Here is a 5,401-nt window from a genome sequence, read left to right as displayed (position 1 = left end):
TCTTTCCTTCTTCCTGTCAGCTCCAAATGCTCTCTCCATGGGAGGACTGGGCCATCTGAGAATGTCGTCATTGTGACCACAGTTGAGTGGCTGGATAGATTTGGGCAAATCTAAGGCCCAAAGACCCCCCCCCACCGCCCCGCTTCGTGCGTGACAACAACACACTGTTGTCTGGCATCCAGCGTCCCGCATGAGCCTGGCGGACACGGAGGCCTCGTCTTCCTCTCCCAATGGCTGTAGAAGCTTCCTCTTGTCTTGGATACCGTTGAGTCCCACCGTTGCGTGTCGGGCCCACTTCTCCTCGTCTCTTCTGTGATTCTGTCCTTCCCCCCTGACTCTGCAAGCTGAGCTCCATCTTCCTCCCAACACTGTCAGGTCCGTTCATCCCGCCTTCCGGAGTCCCCCGTCCACTGCACTGGCGTTTCCTTTTGCATTTGTGTCTCCTTTCCCTGCCCAGCTGCCTGCACCACGGCTTTGGGCCAGTCCCCGGGCTCACCCGTGCGTCCCCACACCCCCCGCGTCCCCAGGGCTCCTCACGCGGGCGCCTGGAGTCCACGGTCCCCTCCCTGCGCCAGGAGCTCCTCCGGTTCTGCGGGAGGGGGCACGGCCCCTGCGGACAGGGCTTGCTGACACAGGTGAGCAGCCCGACCCGTGGGACGCGCGTGTGACGGAGACGGAAGGTGGTTTAGGGCTGGAAGCGCGCACAGGCTGTCCCCCGCGCAGATCTGCGGGTGGCGGGGAGTGTGTAACTGAGGTTGGTCACGCCCTGCCCCCTCCCCCTCCCGCTCTCTGGCTGCTGTGTGGGTGGTGGGACCCCAGCGGCCAGAGGAAAGAAGGACTCGGGCCTCAGGGCCCACCAGGGTCCCCAGGGTTGTCCCCTCAACCATAAACCCCCAGAACTAAAATAAATGGGCAACCCTTAGGGCCCCCCTGATTTGCATCAGAACCACAGACTGGCAGGAGCAGCCGCACCGCGGCCCGGTCCCTGCGGAAGGTGCCCGCGGACGCCCCCTCAGTCCTTTGCCACCCCCACCCCCCAGAGGGGCTGTAACGGGGAGTGCCCGGGCCTCGGGCGAGAGTTGGGCACCGGTCCCACTCACACTCGTCGCCGGGCAGAGCCGAGGTCCCGATGCACCTCCACCCTGATCCCTTATCTGTGAATGTAGGAGGAAGGTCTTAGCAGGGGTGCAAGTGGACAGAGGCTCTCGAGGTGACCCCGTCCTGGATTATCCAGGTGGGCCTTAAATCCAACGACAGGTGTCACTGTGAGAGACACACAGAGGTAAAAAGAGGCCACGTGGAGACCAAGGCAGAGACTGAGGGATGCAGCCACAAGCCAGGGACACTGGGGCCCCAGAAGCTGGAGGGGGCGGGCAGCGTCCCCCCACCCCTGAGCGATCCGGGGGACCGCGGCCCTGACACCTGGGTCCAGAGTCTGGTCCCCAGATGGTGGGAGGGTGACTTCTGCTCTTTGTGGTCATCGTGACGGCAGCCTCGGGAAACGAGGCGAAAAGCCGCATTCTGTGACTGTCCTGTCCCGCTTTGCATGCAGGGCCTGCAGCCTGGAGATGGTCCCACGACGTGCCGCCCAGCGTCCCCTCCTTCCCACAGCCGCTCGCCGCCTGGTGCTGGGGAGGGGCAGTGGCTCCTGAACTGGCCTCTGATGACGTCTGCACCCTCTCTAACCTCCACCCTCGCCAGCCCGACAGTGCAGAGAGACCCTCAATCAAGTCTCTGCTTAAGAGCGCAGAGGTGGGTGCAGGGACACCCCCAGGATCATCCGGGACCGCAGCTGAGTGCACCTGTGACTTTGGTCAACCTGCTGTGTCTCCGCTCGGGGGGTTATTCCATTCTGCATCTTGGGAGACACAAAGCTGGGACGGGGGGGAGGAGGGGTCTCATTCAGCCCCTGGACTCTTTCTTCTTCCTGCCTAGCGTGTGGGTACAAGAGCCCCGCCCCGTGAGGACTGACGCCAGGGCGAGGCGAGGTGGGTGAGACACACGGACAGCACCAGCCTCACAGGACTCCGAGGAGCGAGTGCCAGCCAGTCTCACGTGCCCTCATCTTAGAGGGCAAACTCATCTTAGAGCAGAGGATAAACACCACGGTGACTCGCACACAAACCTGGGAGGCGCGAGCTTGGTGAATTTCTTCGGAGGCCATCGCCATTCTCTGGGGGTCCCTCAGACCGACCCCTCGGAGCAGGCTGTGCAGGCTGTCCCGGCTCTGCCTTAGGACACAGCCGCTTGGACGGCGCCTGCTGTCCCTGCAAGGAGAGACCTGCGTGCAGCCTCCGGTGCCCTTGGCAAGGCAGGTCCCAGCAGATGAGTCCTCTTCGTAAGTGACTGGCCCCGTCCGAGGACCCGCCCCCTCCGAGGACCCGCCCCCTCCGAGGACCCGCCCCCTCCGAGGACCCGCCCCCTCCGAGGACCCGCCCCCTCCGAGGACCCGCCCCCTCCGAGGACCCGCCCCCTCCGAGGACCCGACCAAGGCTGCTCCCGAGTCCTGGTAGGGAGGAGCCGCGTGGCCGGGGGAAGCTGGGAACAGGTGTGCCATCTGCATGTCATAGGTGATGATGGCCGGGACGGAGGCCCTGCAAGGCTGTGGCCACTGGGAGAGGCCCATCTGAGCCTGGCAGGGACCACAAATGAGGCCGGCACAGCACAGACCCCAGAGCAAGCAGCCCCCGTCTGACAGCCTCAGGGAGGGGACGCCCCCCACGCAGGGGCCTGGGTCCCAGAGCCAGCAGCTTGTAGAGTCCCAGCAGGGTGCCTAGGAGGCAGGGACCACCTTGGCGGGGTGGGAGCACCCCCAGTGCAGGACCCACTCACACCCGAGCGTGGCCAGGCGCCCCAGCCCATCCCCCGTGCGATCCACAGTGCTGCTCAAGTTCATTCCAAAAGTCACGTGGGTGTGGGTGCTGCCTCAGCCTCCCGGGTCTGACGCGGCTCTGAGCGCTCAGGGTGAGGTCCCAGGGACGTTGGGGACGGCATAAGGGCACCTGGCTTCGGAAGAACCTTCCTGGCTCAGGGGGTGCTCATCAGCAGTGTTGACAGGCTGCTTAGGGCGAAAAGCCTCAGGGAAGGGCTGGCCTCCCCTGGGGACGTTTGTCAATGTTGTGATCATCCGCCCACAGGGTCTAGTGACTTTCTCAGCCTGAGTCCACGCCTCCGGCCAGGGAGGGGCGACGTCTGTCCAGGGCTGTAGAGACAGCTCCGGCCCACAGCCTCTGAACTCCACCGCGGACTCCACTCAACCCTCTGAGAGGGGGGCTCCCACCTTGGGGAAGAGGGGGCATCCCGGGGGGGGGGTGAGGGAGACCAGTCCGCGGGACACGCACTGTCCTCCCTTCCAGCGCAGCTGGGGAGAGGGCGGCACCGGGATGCTATGCCACCTCCAGCTGGGGAAGGGGCTCAGGGCAGCAAAATGAGCCGATGGGAGCTGTGGCCTCAATTCAGTGGCCAGCAATGGGCCTTTCTATCTCTGCCTCTCTGTGCCGGTGTCTTATTTCTTAACCAGCTTCCAAGTTAGGAGATGAGTGTGGTTCACCATCACCTGGAGCCCCAGCACTCGGTCGACCCAGCCAGCCAGCTTGTCCTGGGTCCTGGGAGGCAGGCGATGTCTCCCCCCAGAGAGTGAGGGGCCCCCACTGCCCTGCACCCCATGTCAGCCCCAAGACCACTCTGTTTAGGACGGCTCGCTGTCTGCTGTGTTCCCTCTGGAAGCAATCCGGGACTCTGCATTGGAAGGATAACGGGGGGCCCTAGGAAGAAGGGGACCAGATGTGGCCCGAAGACGTCGGAGGCAGTGATCTCCACGGACCCACCACGGTAGCCGCAGCCACCAACAGTCTGGTGTATCTGCTCAACTTGAACCACGTCCTGCACATCCAGGGTCTGAGAGTGTGGCTGACAGCCCAAGCCCGAACTACGTGGGCCGACGGTGGAGTCCGGGCCGGGAGACGGGAGCTCGTCCACCGCGGGGAGAGCCGTGGGCAGGGGCAGGCGCCGAGGGGGCAAAGCACAGGCCGTGATCCTAGACACGTGCCTGCCCAGTACCCCGGCGGGAACCCAGGTGCCTCCACACCCAATTGGATTCACTGATGAACTCAACATTAATTGTGCCCCTGCTGTGTGCCTGGTGCCATGATAAGTCACGGGGACTTGCACCGGTTTCTCATGGAGCATTTGTTTGTTTTAAGAGAGAGGGCGGGATGGGGAGAGAGAGAGAGAGAGAGAGAGAGAGAGAGAGAGAGAGAGAGAATCCCAAGTAGGCTCCATGCTCAGCACAGAGTCCAACACAGGGCTCGATCCCATAACCCTTGGATCATGACCTGAGCCGAAATCAACAGTCAGACGCTCCGCCGATTGATTGAACCGGGGGTCCCTCTGTTGGAGCTTTTGAAGCAAGGGAAACAGACTTCAGCCAGATGCTGCCACACGGAGGGAAGGTTCCTCCCCAGAACCGCCGGGCGGGTGAGCTGGCGCACCTGCGCCACATTTGGTCTGGTCCCAAAGCCACAGCTGACTCTCCGCCCCTCCGCCCTAGAGGCCCGTCTTCCTGTTCCCTCGCTGGCCCGGTGCTGAGTCAAGGTGGCGGTACTTGCCACGTGTAGGTAAGACCAGCCCGTGTCGCCAGTAGCGTCGCAGGGGGCCCCTCCGTGCTCCGGACCCAGGACACACTCCCCGGCCCCGGCCAGCAGCAGCCACCACCCTCTCCAGAATGGTAGCTCCTTTCTCCGCCTGCTGGCCTACTGGCACGCGGAGCCCAAAGGAACCAGGTGGCGGTTTAGGAGCAGTGTGACCCCGCTGTCCCCCCGGAGGAAGCAAACCCCCCTGAACCAGCACCTCTGGACCTGCAGGGCAGGATGGGAGGCACAGAGTCACGGCTCCCAGGGGCCACGGGAGTGGTGACGAGTGGGCCATGCCCGCATCCACCCCGTCACGCCCAGACGCACACAGCCCGCCTGTACGCAGCGTGGTTATGGGTTCGAGACCTACAGCCGCCTCGGAGAACAGCACCGGCCTCACCAGCTGATTCTAGAGGCGGTTCCAAGCACCCTGGGGCCGTGTCCGTGTGGAGGACAACAGGGTCCCACGTCTCCAACCTGCTGTGTCGCCTCCTTTGCCATCAGGTGGCTCCTTGGTTTGAGGTCGTCTCCTGCAGAATCCTGCGTGGGCGAGTCTCCCTCTGAGCCCTGGAACGCTTGGAGGAAGAGAAGCCCGAGTGGTCTGCGTCCACTGGGATGGGTCGGAATGCACATTACACCCTGCCTCGGGGCAGCACGCTCCCGCCCTCGGTCCCAGCGAGGCCCACAGGTCCCCTGTGGTCTGGGACCACGGAGCTCCATGCTGGTCCTCTGGACCAGGTGATAGCGCGGAAGCTCTGTTCAGACACCCC

Source organism: Prionailurus bengalensis, chromosome F2 (assembly GCF_016509475.1).
Source record: "Prionailurus bengalensis isolate Pbe53 chromosome F2, Fcat_Pben_1.1_paternal_pri, whole genome shotgun sequence".
Taxonomy (NCBI): Eukaryota; Metazoa; Chordata; class Mammalia; order Carnivora; family Felidae; genus Prionailurus; species Prionailurus bengalensis.
This window is presented reverse-complemented; position numbering follows the sequence as displayed.